We start from the raw sequence: 19,650 nt of genomic DNA on the forward strand, positions 1-19,650 counted from the left end.
GAGCATTGTTTTTCCTATTTATTTGATATGAGACCCTCTCCATGCTGCACATGCAAAATGAGCAGCCTTTCCTGTCTGAATAGCTGCTTTTTAGTGAATCTTGATGTGACACTACTCCTTCATTTTCTGTTTCAGCATGGGCTTAGTTTTCTTCTCTGTTTAGTTTTTGTTCATTTTAGAGAGTCATGGGAAACGTGTATTAAAAACATACCTATGCAATTTTTTTCTAAACCATTTTTTTTCCCCTATGGTATCCCTAGCCCTACAAGTAGTTAAAATGTTCATGCAGTCACAGCTTTCAGTCTTTGTATTTTTTTATAGTTTACAGCCTTTTATAGTAAAGCTTTTCCCTTCTCAAGATAACAAATACATTCCTCTGGCAGTTTCATGATTTTGTTTTTGTGTTTAATTTTGTAAAATGTTTGAAATTTATTTTTATAGATGACATCAATTAGATTTTAGGTTTTATTTTTGTTTCTAATTCCCATCAATTGTCCAAATTTTGGTTTGGGTTATGTTTATAGAGTTATGGCAACATGGTATGTCACTTTTTTTCTCCTAATTGAGCAGAACTGGTCACAAATTGAAATGAGATGGTTTTCTATAAAAGGCCAGGAAAATTGTCCAGACAGGACTGGTACTGGCCCCAGGTGGTGAACTCAAATTTGACTGTAGCCCTCTGTGTCTTAGGATGGCCAATTGTATGTGAAGTATGGTAGTGGGAACAGGGATTTCAAAGCGGCTTTCCAAGTGATGATGCGATTATGAGTGATCAGTCTAATCCTATAAGAGGGTTCAGCTTTTCAGGGTATGGGACTACGAAGTTCTTGTAAAAATATCCAGAAACCTAGGCAACCCAAATTGAACTTGGGCAGGACTTAGTGTAGTTTAATTCAAATATATCTGAATTTTTTAAAAAGTACTTCTCTCTCCCAAGTTCATTAATATACTGTCTCATGTTGCCATCTGAAATCGTAAAGTTTTGACTTCAGTCCTTGAGAAACTACCTCTGCTCAAGGCAAATATAGTTAACTTCATTGTTATAAGTTGTTACCTGTGACAATATTTCTGTATTCATTATTTCATTTAATCCTAGTAACTGGTATAAAGGAGGGAATTCATGTTAAAAGAGGCTTAGTAAGTTGCCCAGTGCCACTCAACTAGCAACATTTAGTGGAGTTGGTACTCAAACTACTCTATGTGTGAGGTCAAATCCTGAGTCCTTGAAATCATTTGACTATTTTTCAAACTAGAATAATATTTTTACCCATTTTACTAGAAATATTATTTAAACTTTTAAAACTATTGGTATAGCAAAGAAGCATATATAACATATACAGTTTAAATACATATAAGTATACATATAATATGTTGTATGTGTGTATATATATATGCATGTGTTTATATATATGTGACATATAATCACATTTTAATAAATAATATTATAAGAAATGTTCGTTTAATAATATCTAGGCTTAACCAGTAGAAAACTAACAATATTGTTAAGCCCACTGTGTCTCCTCCTAAATTGTATCTTCCTCTCCTCTTGAAACTTCCCAATATCTTTAATATTTTCAATATTCCCTTACTTTTATTTAAAGTTTTAACACTTCTAGGTTTATCCTTCAATTTTGTCTGCACTAAGACTGCTTATAAATGGAATAATACTATATTTATTCTTCTAGGTTTTGCTTTTGTTGTCTAATACTGTCCTTGTGAAAATAATCCATATTGTATAATATTGCACTGTGACGCTATAACACATTTATCTGTTCTATTTTCTATGGCTATTTCTTTTGTTTTCAGTATTTTGTTATTACAAAAAATGCTGCTACAAAAATTCTTGTACATCATCTAGTGCATTATGCAAGAGATTCTGTAAATTCTATACCCAGGAGAAGAACTACTGGATTGTAGGCATGTGCGTGTTCAACTTAGCTATCGCTGCTAAGCTCTTCTGTACAATAGTTGTACCAAGAAGCCTGTGTGAAAAGGCTTTATACTGTATGATTTCAACAATATGACATTCTGGAGAAGGCAAACTATAGATATAGCAAAAAGAGCAGTAGTTATTAGGGGTTCAGTGCGTGAAGGAGAGAAGGACAAATAGCAAAGAAGATTTTTAGGGCAGTGAAACTATTCTGTACGATGCTGTAACAGCGGATACTTGTCATTATGTATTTGTCAAAACCAAAAAAAAAAAACTGTACAACATAAACAGTGAATTCTAATGTAAACTATAGACCTTAGGTGATGATATATCAATGTTAGTTCAATCATAACAAATGTACCACAAGGATGTAAGATGTTAATAATAGGGGAACTTGGTAGGCATAGGGGAGAAGTATATGGAAACTTTCTGCTCAAATTTTCTGTAAACCTGAAAGTGCTCTAAGAAACAAAGTCTATTAATTTTTAAAAAGTTATACTAATTTAAATCTCCATCACCTGTGTATGTGAGTTCCCATTACTTGACATCTTCAACAACACTTGGTATGACAAATTTCTTAATTTTTGCAATTCTGGTGAATAGAAAATTATATCTCATTGTGGTTTTACTTTCTATTTCCCTGCTTATTAATGAGGTAAAGCATCTCAGCCTGTGCTTATTGGATATTTGTGGCAGAGATGGCTGGCTGTCCACCAAAATTTCATGACCTCCTTCTCATGTGTGAAGTTGTCACTAGGAGGCAGTTGCTATTTTTCCTACTAATCTAGGTATACGTACATGGCATGTTCTCCCCAGTGGAAGAGAATGTGTCTTATTTCTTGGCCATAATTTTAAAGAAGAGTGTGTGTCTTCTCCTCTATTTTCTGAAAGCAAGTGACCTCCTGCCCTGAGAGATAACTGAACCTGGTCCCTGAATTACCGCATAGTGAAACTTGAGAAAGTCATGTTGAAAATGGCAAACATTCCATTTTATAGACAATGAGGAAGGTATGTGGCATCAGGAAAAGGCTGAGGAAGGGTGGACTCAGATTTCTTGTCAGAGGGAGCATTTGAATTTGCATAAATAGTAGGAATACTCCAGTGGAATCCCATCTAGCACAATTTGCTGCAGATAACTCAGCATTAGGTGGATCCACCCTGTACTCTTGCTCAAAGGATAGAGTTGTTGAGCAAAGTAACCAACAAGACAGTACTATAGTGTCAGTGTCAGAGTAAATGTTCTTTAAACTCAGAGACATTAATATTAATTCAACACACACATATGCACACACAAATACCTTATGACTAACAGCTCATATGTGCAAGGCATTATCCTGGAGGAAGTTTGTGACCTTGGAAAATAGAAGCCAATTAAGTCTCTAGAGTGAAACGTGTGTCTCTGACCTAATTAACACTGTGTGATAAGAAGCTGAGCTAGATGTCAACAGAATAGAATGATAGACTCTCCATAGTTCATGCTTTGGAAACCGCTCAACTTATGCTTTGAAAACCACTCAAGTTGCCCTTGAAGATTAAAAAAGGTAAATCGAAAGATTTCAGCCTAGAGCTGAAACTGTCCAATGTCATGGACAGTTTCAAAAGGTTAATGGATAGGAGCTGCAGTTCTCAAGAATCACTGAAAACTCCACCAAATGTCTCAGTCTGCAGCAGTAATGCAGGTGGCTCTTAGGAGCTCAGTGGGAAACTGTTGTGAATCTCACATCTGCCTATATCTCTGGATTTAATCTGCTCCAGAGAGTAATAGCTTCTCCTCTTCTGTCTTATAAATCTCTCATGAGTTCCTCTCATTGCAAAACATTAAACATGAACAATACAGAAAAGAAAAATCTAGAAAATGTGGTGTCTAGGCTCATCACTACAATTCAGTGGAAGCCTTAGAGGTGGGTGATGATGACACTAAGTTAACAACAGACTATCTAGGATAGGGCATAAGGACATGAAAGGGGGATTGGGTAGGAGGCTGAGAAAGTACACATATGCAAGTCCCAGGAACAGGATGAGGGATGCATGGGACAGAGCCACCTCAGATGAGCCCACTTTAAATCATAAGCATGATGAGATGGCAAGCATGATGGGCCACAGAAGCATGATGAGACCAGCCACGTCCAGATAAACCACAAGCCCAAGCTAGATCAGCCAAGCCTCAGCCAACTCTCAGATTCATAAGTAACATAAATGATTATTGTTGAATGTTGCTGAGATTTTGTGTTCATTTGTTATGCAGCATTTTTTTGCAAGAGCTAACTGATACATATCGATATGAAAAAGCCCTGTCTCACTGGGGCAAGCCTAACATCAGTGGAGTGGAAAAGTATATTTATGCCGTGGAAGTGAGAAGGAAGGAGTAAACTTTTTAAAAATAATAATCCAATTCACCATACTTAATTCTTGGAACATTGAACAAGTACTTCTCAGGAGATGTAATTTTTTGCTGCCATTCATTCAAAATTTATTTAGTTGATGATTATTTTCTTTTGCTGCTAGATAAAAACTCTTATGAATCCCATGAATTCTCTTCTAACCTTTGGGTATTAGAGAGCGTAAAGATCACTTTCTATCACACTCTCAAATCTGTAGTTATATTTCCCTTCCCCTCATTGGAGCTGGCTGCAGGGAAGATTATGAGGTCCAGAATGGAGTCATAATGGTATATTATTTCTCTTTCCTCATTTTTCTCAAGTCTGGTTGCAGTTGCTGAACCCACCTTCTGGGGATGGAGCACGGAAGGAAGAATGAGAAAGTGGTGACAATAATATGCTTCTTTGGTTGCTGTCGTATTAAGAAGGTTTTGACTTCTTTTGACCTGGATGATGGTTAAAACTGACTCATGCTCTTGCTGTCACTTCCAGGCCACGGGATACTCAGAGATTCCAGGCTGCCTTCTCATACACCCTCCGTAATATAATTGAAGTGCATTTCACCCTGTGAATGTTTCCCCTTATAGACCCTGTTTGTGGTGGTTCATTCCTTACAGATCTCTTATTCTCTCTTGGAGTTTTCTAGACTTACTAATACGTCTTTTTGGGAAGAATTGAAAATGGCTTCATATCACTTCTCTCTCTCACATAACCCACCTGTAGTCCACAGGAAATGTTTGGGATTTTGTTTCCCCACCATAAAAAAAGTGAAAATGGGGCCTGCCCAGTGGCACAAGCGGTTAAGTGCACGCGCTCCACTGTGGCGGCCCTGGGTTTGCTGGTTCGGATCCCGGGCACGCACCAATGCACCGCTTGTCAGGCCGTGCTGTGGCGGCATCCCATATAAAGTAGAGGAAGATGGGCATGGATGTTAGCCAGGGCCAGTCTTCCTCAGCAAAAAGAGGAGGATTGGCAGGTGTTAGTTCAGGGCCGATCTTCCTCACAAAAAAAAAAAAGAAGTGAAAGTATTTCCCAAATATAATTCTATTCTATAATTCCAATTCCCTCTCCCCTCACATTTCATCTATTGTATTGCTCTCGCACTCATAAAAGTAAGGGATGTATGTAAACTCTTTAAATGGTTCTTTTGAAGCTTCTACCACTAAGCTTGAGGTGAGGAGGAAAGGACTCCTCTCTCTGTTGGGAGGATTTGGGGTTCACTTTGCAGCTTTCTCAAAATGAAATCTCTTTATAAGAACCTCTCACTTCCAGGTCTTAGCAATTTTTAGTTCCACACTTAGGTTGAGAGGCTCAAGAGTTATGAATTGATTATGGGGCATTTCCTATAAACATATTCATTCTGTATCTTACAATTTGATATCTGCTATCTACGAAATCTTGGTACCTCACCTGAAACTTCCAGTTTAATATCCTGGTACAAGCTGTTCCCTCTTCCTGTGGTCATCAGGACAAGATAGAACTTTGTGTGTCTGGATAATTCTGATTTGTTAAATCTCAGGTAAAGAAACACCTTATCTGGGAAGTTTTTCATATGTCCTCTGCCACTAGGCTGAACTAATTATTCCTCCTCATGACACAGAGTTCTATGTAAACAATTACGGTCCTTGGCTGAATCGCTATGGAGTCAGGCGGCCGAGATTGATATCTCCCTTTCACTAACCGTGATTTTAAGGTGTTCTTAAGCTCTATGAGCATGAGTTTTCCCAACATATTTTTAGGGTTGCTGTCAAGATTAAAGTAGATGATCTTAATGCATATTAAGCTCTTTGACCAGTACCTGAGACAATGGAGGTGACATTCATTTTGGTTCTTAATATCTGTATGAGTTTGTGGAGAAGGAAAGTGTGGGCTGTATTCCTGAAGGACAAGAAAGCAGTGTGTTCATCGTTATATAAGAAGAGTAAAATGTAACGTGTTCTCCCTGAAAGTTCTAGAAGGGCTCAGGGTCCCTGGATGCCTGGGTGCCCGGGTGAAGGAGAAGACACATTGTGACAAAAATGGAAAATTCTTTAGAAATGGAGGTGTGCAAGGCCAAACAATAACAACTTTAATATTTGGGGAAGGGCCAGCCCATCAGGCTGATGGCTTCCATTCAAAGATACCGGTCAAAAGACATCATAGCATGCTCAAAGTATTTTACAAGCCCCATTATCCAAGAAAGTGACAAATTAATTCATATAAAGAATATCCCCTTTTACTGCTCCCCTTTACAGGTGCAAGAATAATGTAGGCAAAGATTTCTGAGTAACAGCTGTAGAAGGAAGACAATTGAGCTATATTTTCAATAATTTGTATTTTCGTGTTATTGTGGAAATAAGATCATATGGGTGTTTTAAAGAAACATTTAAGTATCAGCTGGAAGAATACATTTTCTTACTCAAGAGTTTTCTCAAGGATCTTTTCATATCTTTATTTCTCAGGCTGTAAATTGAGAAGTTCAACATGGGAGTGACCACAGTGTACATCAGCGAAGCAATTATGTTATTGTTGTTCGATGAGGGAAGAAAATATAGACCAATAATTGCCCCATAGTAGAAAGTCAGTACTGAGAGATGAGATCCACAAGTAGACAAGGCTTTGCAGATGCCCTGGGTAGAGGGAACCCAGAGGATGGTGGCCCCAGTGTGGCCATAAGAAACCAGGATGACTAAGAATGGAAGCACAATGGCTGTTAATCTTGCAGTAAAGATTACCAATTGGTTGAGCGAAGTGTCTGAGCAGGACAATTTGAGCAGGGCAGCAAGGTCACAGAAGAAGTGAGGGAAAGTGTGGTCAGCACAGAAGGACAGCCAGGCCAGGAAGAGGGTGCACAAAAGAGCACAAGCACAAGCAATGAGCCAGGACCTGGCCACAAGCATGACACAAAAGCTCTGATTCATGATGGCGGTACATTGCAGAGAGTGACAGATGATGACATACCTGTAATAGGCCATTGAAGTTATCAGGAAACTGTCCAAAACACCAAAGAATATGAAAAAATTATGTCTGTGAAACGCACCGTGCATAAGGGATCGATTTTACTTAGGCTGCATGTTCATCAGCATCTTAGGGACAGTGACAGATGAGAAACTAATATCAGTGAAGGCCATGTGCCTGAGGAAGAAGTACATGGGGATGTGGAGGTGAGAGTCCAGCCTGATGAGCAGGATGATGAGCAGGATGCCCAGCACCCTGGGCAGGTATATGCCCAGGAACAAGGCAAAGAACATACCCTGCTGCTCCAGAGGGACGGGGATCCCCAGTAAGAGGAACTCAGACATGTTGCTCTGCTTCTCCTTCCTCATACTGCTCTATCAGCTGGAGAGGACTTATGGGGAGAGTTGAAGAGAAAATATGGAATGTCTTGGGATAAAAAAATGATCATTGTGGCATAGCATAATAGGGATGTTCTTTTGATTTAGGGAATGTCTTCATCCCTTGATGCATATTTTGCTGGATAAACGTAGAAAAGGTGTAGATTTAGGATATACAGCCACTTTATTTCTCAATCTGGTTCCAATCTCTGCAATACTAACAGTTAATGATTGTTAAACCTTGTCCTTACGTGGTTTTCTAGTAGCTTCCATCTTGTAACTGATTCAACAGTCTTAAGTATATGAACTAGGTAGGTACTGTGGTTATTTTCACTTTCAGGTGTGATAGCTGAGGCAGACAGTCTCACAGTCACAGAGATAAGAGGAGAAGCTGGCATTTGAGCCCAAGTGTTTTGACTTCAGAGTTCGCTCTCTGGAAGCAAAACAAATTATTTATCATCAGAAATCTCATTGCCCTGCATAATTTTGTGTGTAATTATCTGTGTACTTCTGTATGCCCTGCTTGTCTACATGTCCCACGATTATTTCTCATTTGTTCATTGGTTGTAGACATAGAATTGATCACCATTAGTGCATACCCGATATAAATTTGCTGATCAAATAAAAGATGTCTCATCCAAATTAAATTCACCATGGCAGCCTCTTTAGGAAACTTGCATCAGGCTTTGTTCAAGATCCTGGTTTAACCCTAATAATCCTAGGGCCCCATCTTATTTAGTTCATACATGACGTTGAATTCAAAGAAGTACGATCTAAAAGCCAAACATAATTTTTGATGAATCAATATTTATCAAAATATCTATATCTTTTTTAACAAAGATTCACTATAACATAGCAAAGGTAATTATAAAGCTATATTGATTACAATAAGTAATGTATTTTACAAAGATAAAGCAATAAAACAGTGGAGGAAAATAGATAGCCTAGAAACAGACAGTATTTTAACAAGGACTTGGCCTCACCATCGCTTTGTCAGCTGGATTCAGAAGACAACCAGGTACCAGTCCTAGTTTCTCCACCTCCAACTGAGTGAAAGGAAGAGTGTAATTAGGAACCAACTTAATCCAGCAGGTTGAAATTCATGTCAAATGATAACTTTCAGTGACTTTGGCAAAATAGTGAACTGATTCTCTAAAATATCTGGAATTAGAAATCAAATCAAAATATTTATAAGTGTTTTACCATTAGGTTTCCAAGAAACAGGTGGAAAAATAGTTTACTACTTTGTCTTAGAGGTAGAAGGCTTTCTGCACAGATTCCAGAACCTTGGATCCAACCCTGACCCCAATCTTCAAGGATTGTGGAAAATCAGTGATGGAACACTCTCTCTAATTTTCTTGAGATTCTTAAGATTATCTGAGCCAGTTTTTCATGGGAGGACATGCAGATCTATGGCTGTGTAGTGTGATTTCCAAAACAACATTAAGCCTTCCATATCTTGACCCAAAACACCACCCTCAGTAGGATGCTGGTACCTGAAATTCTTTCAGCAAGAGAAAAAAGGCATTAAGGTCCCAACTATAGATTAGGTTTAAAGGTAAATATTCCTATGAGAGAGAACCACTGGCCAGCACTCTCACTGAGATGGAATGGCTGGGAGCTGTTGATATTCGGGGACCAGGTTTGGAGAGCAGAAGAAGGGCACTGACCTCCTCAGACAAAGCAAGGAGGGGAGAGGGATGCATGTTACAGGCAGAATGAAAGCAGGGGCTGAAGACATTGAGAACAAACTTACTGTCTTTCCAATTTTGCTGAGATTATTGCTATAGGGCTAGAAATAGTCACATTGTTAATAAAATCGGATTTTGCACCTAATTTGCACCAGGTACTTTTTAAATACTGTTCACTTCTTCCCACAACCTTTCAACAGAGACATTCTGATCCTCATCTTAGAAAGGAGAACATTGGGACTCAGTGATGAAACTTGCCCAATGTTATAGCTCTGGTATATGGTGAACGTGGGATTTGATCTCAGTTCTATCTGGCCTCAAAGACTGTATTCTTCCCACCATGTTGTGTGCCTTCATTAACTATATCTTCAAGTAAGACAGTACTTGCTGCCTGAGAGCACTCAAGAATTTCGGGAAATAAATCAGGAAGTTTGAGGATGAATGAAAATCTATGGTTTCAAGACATGTGTCTAGATGGTAATATCAATAATGATAACAATAAAATTATAACAACAATCATTCATTAATCACATATTTATTTAATGAATAATATAGACCAGCTGCTGTGATATGTACTTTATATCATATCAGCCTAAGAGGGCCACAACAAAAACATTATTCTCATTGAAACAGTTGGAAACTAGGGCTTAGAGAGTGTAAGTAATTTTCTTAAAATCATTTAGCATGAAAATAATGGACAGATCATTTGTGCCCAGATTTAACTGATTTCAAATCCATGTTCCTAACCATCATGCCACGTTGCCTCCAGCAGAGCACAAAATGATAAAAAAAAGAGACACCTGGATATGTTCTCCTCATTAAAGAGAAGATGAGATCTGTAACTTCCAAAGCCTTTGGATGGATATATGGCCTCAGTTTTTAATCAGATGATCAGAAGTGAATACAGAGACTAGGATACCAGCTGCCGGATTTACAAAGACAGCTGCCCATAATGTAAATTTTTCAGGGCTCCAGGACAAAAGTAGATCCGACTCTCACTAATGTTCTTGACAGACTACCTAATTTCTATCAATAAGTGAAAGATTAAGGTAACTATGTAACATCTATTAGAAATAATGTCACATAGCCAGTAAAATGAGTTCATGAAAAGTTCAGGATATAATATTTGAAAGAACATAATAGAAAATTGTATATAGACATGTCTGTAATTATTTGCAAAAAATACAGATTATTATTATTATTTTTAACCCTGGAAGGTTGTGCCTGTAGCTTGGATGCAGGCCAGATATTCAGCAAAACTGTGAAAGAGATAACGTTTTCCTGGAGGGGAAAGTTCAAACGCCAAGTAATTATAATTATTGTGTCTACCTAAGTTAAAGATGACACAACAAAATTACATAAAGTGCCTGGCACAGTTCTGCAAGATTTTGTAGCAGACCCTTTACACACACACATACACACACGCACACATATTGTTGAGTGAAGACCACAAGTACTTCCCTTGCCTAGCTTGGGATTGATGAATTCAAATACTGTAAGCCCCAGGGTATGAGCTAATTTTTCATTTTCTCTCCAAAAGACTTAGAGCTGGGACAAGGAGAAAAGTCACAAGCTCAACCTTGAAGTGGGAAGGAAGAGGTACACTCTCTCTTTTTCACCAGATGAAGACAATGACAAACGTATCCATTTTTATAAGCCAGAGTGGGAACCCAGGGGACCCAGGTCACAAATTTCTGGTGAGAGACAATCTGAGAGTAATGACTGCTTTTTCCTTAACCGTTCCCAGGGTAGATGTGCCTTTGCCAGATACTAAAGATAGTCAACTCCTCCGAGAATATAGATGAGAGCTTTTACTATTGCAGATGCATTTATTTAAAATAATTTTCACATCTATGAGTTCATTTTATCCTCACAATAATTCTTGAGGTAGATAGCATTTTTATCATTTTATTGTTTTTGAAAATGGCTCAAAAGAAAATGGCCAAATGAGGATTCAAACTTAAACAAATTAACTTCAAACCGAAAGCCTAATTCCGTTCGACCGTGATGCCTACCTTGTAAGAGTGGGCTCTGTATCATATAGACGTCTTCCTCCCCACATTCAGTCTGGAACTGGGAGGACAGTTGCCACTATTCCTTAGGGAATAAAAACAGTTTTCAAGGAATAGTTGGTCTTCTGTGTCTCAGAGATAGAGAGTTTTTTTCTTCCTACAGAAACACACGAATTCATGCAGGGATTTTTTTTGGTCAGTTATGACACATAATAGTTGGCGCATACTCAGGGACCAAAATATATTCTTATTTATATGAATGAATGTAAGACGTCTTTGGGAACCAGCTCCACTCAGATCGACAAATAGAGAGAAGAGACAAAATATCAAGTAGAGGAGATAGCCTTTTACTCATTTTTTCCAATAATTTATTCATTCTTTTACTCATTCATAAAAATATTGTGTACCTACTTATGTGGCAAGGATTTTGTGAGTACTGTGAGTAAATATTCGAAAAAACAGGGTTTTGTTCCTCCAAAGAGCTCCCAATGTAATGAGCAGGATAGACAAGACAATGTGTGCCAAATGCTGTAGTGAAGGTGAGTGATGAGCGTTATATGAGAGCATGGAGGAGGGGTGTCAAACCCAAATTTAAGGGGTCAAGCAAGGTCGGCTTATATGAACTTACATGTAAGCAGAGATCCAAAACAATCAAGACAGGTAAAGGTGATGTGGACAGCATAGAGGCAGATAATTGGAAGGGAGAAAAAGAGAGGAATAGGAAAAGACCTGGAGAAGAGAAAGGATGACAAATTTGGAAAGCTGTTGTCAGGAAAATTAGAATAGCTGCAATGTACATTTGAACAGGGGAAGAGGTTCAGGATGAAGCCAGAGAAATTAGCAGGAATGAATCATGCAGGGCCTTGGAAGCTGTGTTGAACAATTTACACTTTATCCAAAAGGAAAGGGAGAGCTGTAGAAGGATTTGATCAGAATATTGACAGTGTCATCTTAAAAACTATCACTATGGGTGAAGAATGGATAATGAGCATGTGTTTTCAGTGGGTGGAGGGAATGGGCACATTCATTTGGGTAAGAGATTATGGAAGTATGCCTAAGAGACATAATGGAGTTGGAGAGAGCTATATGGATTGAAGTCTCCTTCAGAGTCAAAATCTAAGGGACATGTTAATTTTAATGTGAGGTGATTTTGATAAGACTGTATAAATTGAGGAAAACAAAGGAGTTAAAAATCTCTTTAAATGTCTGGCTTGGACAGCTGGGTGTGTGGTTGTGCTATTCACTGAGATAGGGGACATAGAAGTAGAAATGGATTTGAGGTTTTAACACACTGAGTATGAAGTAACTATGGGTCACCCTAGAGAAGAAATTCAGGATATATTTTGGATAGAAATAGAAACTCATTGGCTGTCAATGTAGAAGTTGATGAGATTGACTAAAAGAAATGAGATGAATAAGAAAAGTTGAGAAAAGACAATAAGAATAGAGAGAAGAGCAAAAGAAAAGGAAAGGAGGGAAAAGAAAGTGAGAGAAGGGAAGAGGATAAGGCTGAGGACAGACCATAGGGAACACTGACAATTAAGGAAATGACAGAGAAAGAGTGTCCCAAAGAAGTCATCAAAGAACAACCAGAGGGGCCAGCCCCTTGGCATAGTGGTTAAGTTCAGAGTGCTCCACTTCGGTGGCCCACATTCTCAGGTTTGAATCCCGGGCATAGACCTACACCAGTTGTCACCCATGCTGTGGTGGCAAGCCACATATAAAATAGAGGTAGTTTGGTACAGATGTTAGTTCATGGTGAATATTCCTCAGCAGAAAAGAAAAAAAAAAAAGACATAGAAGGAAAATATAAAAATGTGGGACCATGGGAAGTAAGGGAAGAGAAGGTTATGTGTTGAAAACTACCCATTGAATTTAGTAATAAGGAGAATTTCACTGATGTAACCAGGAACAATGTCAGTGAGTGGTGGGAAATGAATCTGGATCTCAGTGGATTGAGGAATAAATGGAAAGTAATGAAGTGCAGAAGGTGGCTAGTTGGATTGGTCCAACATTGAAACTTTACTGGATGGGTGGGAGGGAAGGCCATTGTGGTAAAGATTTGGGGATATTAGTAAGAGAGTGATAAACCATGAGAGACACCCTAGTGCAGTAACAGACTGAAAACACAAAAAATTGGGGGAAAAAATGGACAGGACCAGAGAGTAGATAGATTTATTAGGCCAAAAATCCTGTATAAGGGGTAGATTGGAAAGAGAGAGCAAGAATTGAATGTTTAAATTTAATATTTTATAGGTAAATCAACTCTAGTTTTTGTAATATGGCCATGGGAAGAGATGGCTAAAGTGCAATGGAGGCCAAGGTCATTGAAGATGAGATCAAAGAATAAATGTGCCATGTTGTTGAATGGTTCATTCATGCAAATGCTGAAGGAAGTCTAGCTGATAGCTAATTTGTAGGGGAGAAGTAAACTAATCCAGTTGTGAAAGCTATAGCAAAATAGGAGTCATTGGAGTCTGGCACTTGCTGGTGTGTGCTTTGACATATAACTTTTTCTACTCTTGGCCTAGGATGGAACAAGCTTTATGCAGAAAGATGTTTAATTACACAGCATAATTTTAGAAGATAAGAATTAGTTATAGCCTAGTTTCCATCAATAAAGGAAGGGTTAAGGCAATCATGGTACATATCTGGTGAAGTAATATTACATAACCATTAAAATGATGTTTATGAAAAGCTTATGATATAATTTTTGAAAGAACATAATGGAAAATTGGATATAGGCATATATACAACTACTTGCAAAAATGTAGATTATCATTTCTTTTAAAACTTGGAAGAATGTGTTCCAAAATGTTAACATAAGCTGTATTTTGTTATTGGCATTTATGTGTTTTAAAAATATTTATCAACCATAGCTTTATATTATCATGCATTTCTTTTATAAGTAGTGAAAATATTAGACAGTTTTGTGACCCACTGCTGAGTCTTGTAGGAAAGAATGTAGTCCAGGAAGAAAAGTCTGTATAGTTTGTATCTACTCTCATAGGTTCATCCACTTGCTTTTTCGCCAAATACTCTTTGTCTCTCAACTTCCACTCTTACTCCCACCAGCTCCCTGAAACCAATTAAACCACTCAAGAATGCCCAAGAATCCATATATATTCTTACCCCACATCATTTATATAAAGATATGACTGGGAGTGATGTCAGCATCATGGCAGAGTGAATTGTTCCTTTGTCTCTCCTCTATAAGTTACAACTAAATGGACATCCATTGACCAACAGAGGATTCCCTACACATCACAAGAGGATGCCTGAGAGATCCATGAAGCTATACATCTGAAGATGGGTGGACTGTATCCCTGGGAAGCAGTGAAACTAGGGGAGTGGCCCCCACTTTCCCTCCCTGACTGCAGTGATCCAGGATGCTGATCCTCTCACAGTGACCAGCATGACTTTGAGTGGAGGCAGGGGCAACCTAAGCCCATGTGTGAATTCCCACGGAGTGGCGGTGACCTGGCCTACAAGAGCACCCACCAAGTGGCAATAACCCCACCCATGTGAACGAGCCTGACCCCACCTGCTTGAATGTGACCCACAGAATGGCGGAAGCCCCACCTGTGCTAACACACCCCATGAGTGGCAGAATCCCTGATTGCGTGGATGTGGAGTGGCCCACCAGGCACAACTATGAGCAGATGGTTCAGGAACAGAAAAAAATCCATGCCCCCCCAACTGTGGCTGGTGGAATGTGCAACCAAATATACCAGGAACCGCAGTAGAACCAGTGAACCAGCCCACAGTGGCAGCACCCCAACACCAGCTCTACCAGGAGCAGGGGTTGCATACAAGTCTTCAGGTCCCTGGGCCCATGCCAGTGACAGTGACAGCTGACAGTGCAACTAGCACCCTGAGACAACCTGGGAACAGCAGCACAAGTGGTGTATGGAACAGCAGTATCAGAGAGAGTAGAGGAAAAGCCAGTAGAGGAACATGAAACACACGTGATCAGAACCAAGGTAACCAGACCCATACCCAAATACAAAAGGTGATTGGTACCACAAATGCACTGGCAGAAGAGCAATTCATCAAATACTATGAAGATTTACAATAACATGGCATAACAGAAGGAAAATGACAACTCTCCAGAAACTAAACCTGAAGTCACAGAAGATTACAATCCAACAGACAAAGAATTCAAAAAAGTTCTCATGATGAAAGTCAATGTTACAATAAACTCAGAAAAACAATTCAATGATCTCAAGAATAAAATGCATAAACAGAAGGAATACTTCACCTTAGTGATTGAAGCTCAAAAAAACAAAAACAAAAACAAATTCTGGACATGAAGAACACAATTAATGAAATAAAAAATAATTTAGAAACCATAAAAGATAGACCAGATCTCATGGAGTAGAGAATTAGTGGCGTCAATGATAGAAAACTAGAAATGTTTCAGGTGGAGGAGGAGAGAGAACTAAGATTTTGAAAAAAAAAGGAGAAATTCTTTTAGAAATATCTGATGCAATTAGGAAAAGTAACATAAGGATTATGGTTATCCCAGAGGGAGAAGGGAGGAAGATAGGAGCATAGAGCTTATTCAAAGAAATAATAGCTGAGAACTTCCAAAAAATGGGGAAAGAACAGGACATGCAATTACATGAAGCCAACAGAATTTGCAATTGCATCAATGCCAAAAGAACTTTTCCAAGGCATATGATATTAAAACTGTCAAAAGTCAATGACAGAGAAAAAATATCAAGGGGAACAAGAGAGAAACAAACAACCTACAATGAACCCTCAATGGGCTTTCAGTGGATTTCTCAGCAGAAACCTTACAGGCTAGGAGAGAGCGGAATGATGTATTCAAAATACTGAAAGACAAAAATTATCAGCCAAGAGTACTGTATCCAGCAAAATTATCCTTCAGATATGATGGAGAAACAAAATCTTTCCCAGACAAACAAAAGCTGAGGGAGTTAATCACCACTAGATCTGTCTTACTTACAAGAAATGATGAAAGAATCCCTCCTACCTGAAACAAAATGGCAAAGGTTTACAGAGCTTTGAGGGAGGAGATAAATAGACAGAAAAACTCAGATGTTGGACCTCTCAACCAGATAAAGTTATCAAACACTTAATTATAACACAAAAGATATAGGGAAAGAAAGTATCAAAAATTACTATTAACACTTCATATTGGTCACAACCTGAAAACACAACAAAGAATAATTTGTGACAAATAAAACATGGAAGAGAAAAAGGAGGGAAGCCTGCTTAGGCTAATGGAGATAGCAGGCCATCAGAAAATAGACTATCTCATCTATGAGATATGAGATCTTTTTTTTTTTTCCCCCGTTGAGGAAGATTTGCCCTGAGCTAACTTCCATTCCAATATTCCCCTATTTTGGATGTGGGTCACTGCCAAAGCATGGCAGCCACTGAGTGGTGTAGATCCACTCCTGGGAACCAAACATGGGTGGCTGAAGTGGAGTGTGCTGAACTTAACAACTAGGCAGTGGGGTGGCCCCAATGAGATCTTTTATACAAACTTCATGGTAACCACTAAACAAAAACTCAGAGCAGAGTTACAAATCATGAAAAGAGAAAACCATCACAGAAAACCACCAAACTAAAATGGTAGTCAGAAATACAAGGGGAAAGAAACAATGGAAATACGGAACACTCAGAAAGCATAAGATATAATGGCGGTATTAAGCCCTCATATATCAATAATCACTGTAAATGCAAATGGATTGAATTCACCAGTCAAAAGACACAGAGTGGCTGGATGGGTTAAAAAACAAGGCTCAACAAATTGCAGCCTCCAGGAAACAAATCTCAGCATTAAAAGCAAACATAGGCTCAGAGTAAAAGGATGGAAGATGATACTCCAAGCAAGTGGCAACCAAAAGAAAGCAAGTGAAGCCATTTATTTATTTATTTTTTTGAGTTTGTGTGTGGGTGTGTGTGCATGAGGAAGACCAGCCCTGAGCTAACATCTGATGCCAATCCTCCTCTTTTTTTCTGAGGAAGACTGGTCCTGGACTAACATCCATGTACATCCTCCTCCACTTTATATGGGATGCTGCCACAGCATGGCTTAACAAGTGTTGCATCGGTGCTCGCCCGGGATCCGAACCAGCGAACCCCGGGCCGCCACAGAGGAGCGCACGCACTCAACTGCTTGTGCCACTGGGCCGACCCCTAGTGAAGCCATTTTACATCAGACAAAGTAAACTTCCAGATAAAAAATATAATCAGAGACAAAAATGAGCATTATATAATGATAAAAGGGACATTGCACAAGAAGACATGGCACTTATGAATATTTATGCACCTAACACAGGAGCACCAAAGTATACAACAGAACTACTAACAGACATGAAGGAGAAATTGGCAGCAACACAATAATAGTAGGGGACCTTAACACCCCACTTACATCAATGGATAGACCGTCCAGACAGAAAGTAAACAAGGAAACAGTGGCCTTAAGGAAAGACTAAACCGTATGGACTTGATAGATCTATATATAGAACATTCCATGTAAAAACAGCAGAATATACATTCTTCTCAAGTGCACATGGAACATTCTCAAAGATAGAACAATTGTTGTGAAACAAGGCAAGCCTCGATAAATTTAAGAAGAGTGAAATCATATCAAGCGTATTTTCCAAACACAATGCTATGAAACTCGAAGTCAACTACAAGACAAAGTCACAAATATGTGGAAACTAAACAACATGATGCTGAACAATTATTGGATCAATGAAGAAATCAAAAGAGAAATCAAAAAATACCTATAGACAAATGAAAATGAAAACACAACATACCAAATCCTATGGGATGCAGCAAAAGCAGTACTAAGAGAGAAATTTATACCAATACAGGCCTACCATAAAAAACAAGAAAAATCTCAACTAAACAAGCTTACCGTATACCTAAAATAACTAGGAAAAGAAGAACAAACAAAGCCCAAAGTCAGTAGAAGGAAGGAAATAAAAATCAAAGCAGAAATAAACAGAGATAAAAAACAAAACAAAACAAAAACCAACAGATAATATCCATGCAAAAAAGAGCTGATTACTTGAGAAGATAAACAAATCTGACAAACTCTATGCCAGACTCACTAAGAAAAAAACAGAGAAATCTCGAATAAATAAAATCTAGGACCCAAGAATTTTGACTCTAGAATTTGGTCTCTGGAAGCAAAACAAATAATTTGCCCTTTATAATTTTGTGTGTAATGAGCTGTTTAATTTGCATGTAATGAGCTGTATCCTTTGCTTCTCTACGCATTCTGTGCTTATTTCTAATTTGTTCATCAGCTGTAGACTCAGACTCTATCACAGACCATTAATGCACACACAATGTAAATTTGTCGATCAAACAATAGACGCCACATCTGATTATATTTACCATGGCAGCCTCTTTAATAAACTTACATCAGGCCTTGTCAAAGACCCAGGTTTGACCTGAATAATCCTGGGACCCCATGTTATTTAGTTGCCATATGGAATTACATGGAAAAAGTATAATCTAAAATCAAAACATAATTTTTAAAAGGAATTCTAATCTTTTCATTATCTCTAAAATAGCCTATAATAGATTTATTTCCTAACCTAAATCAATATTTATCAAAATACCTATATATTTTTTTAAATGACCAGGTAGGGATTCACTATAACATATCAGAGCTTCTTATAAAGCTATATTGATTACAAGAAATAATGTCTTTTTACAAAGATAAACCAATAAAACAGCAGAGGAAAATAGAGAGCCTAGAAACAGACACATTTATAACGAGGACTTGGCCTTACCACGATTTTGTCAGCTGGATTCAGAAGGCAACCAGGTACCAGTCCTGATTCCTCCACCCTCAACTGAGGGGCAGGAAGAGTTGAATTATGAACCAACTTAATTCAGTAGGTCAAAATTCATGTCAAATGATAACTTTCAATGACTACGGCAAAGTAGCCAACTGACACTTCCTCTAATATCTGGAACCAGATATCACATCAGAATATTTGTGAATTCTTTACCGTTAGGTCTCCCAGAAACAGGTGAAAGATAGTTTGCTACTTAGCCCTAGAGGCAGAAGTCTTTCTGTACAGATTCCAGAACCCCGGGCCCAACCCTGACACCGCAATCTGCATAGATTGTGGAAAATCAATGATAGAACACTGTCTCTAATTTTCTTAAAATTCTCAAGATTGTCTGGGTAAGTTTTTCTTGAGGGGACATGCAGAACTATACCTGTGCAGTGTGATGTCTAGAACAATATTGAGACTTCCATATCCCAATCCAAATGACCACCCTCAATAGGCTGCTGATACCTGAAATTCTTTCAGCAAGAGAAAA

The 19,650-nt window shown here is 38.4% G+C and overlaps 1 pseudogene; it reads right to left on the reverse strand.

Moving 5' to 3' along the window:
* Positions 1–6,478: 6,478 nt before the first annotated feature.
* Positions 6,479–7,778, reverse strand: LOC131393312 (olfactory receptor 1J1-like; annotated as a pseudogene).
* Positions 7,779–19,650: the final 11,872 nt, after the last annotated feature.

The sequence above is a fragment of the Diceros bicornis genome, chromosome 28 (assembly GCF_020826845.1).
Source record: "Diceros bicornis minor isolate mBicDic1 chromosome 28, mDicBic1.mat.cur, whole genome shotgun sequence".
Classification (NCBI taxonomy): domain Eukaryota; kingdom Metazoa; phylum Chordata; class Mammalia; order Perissodactyla; family Rhinocerotidae; genus Diceros; species Diceros bicornis.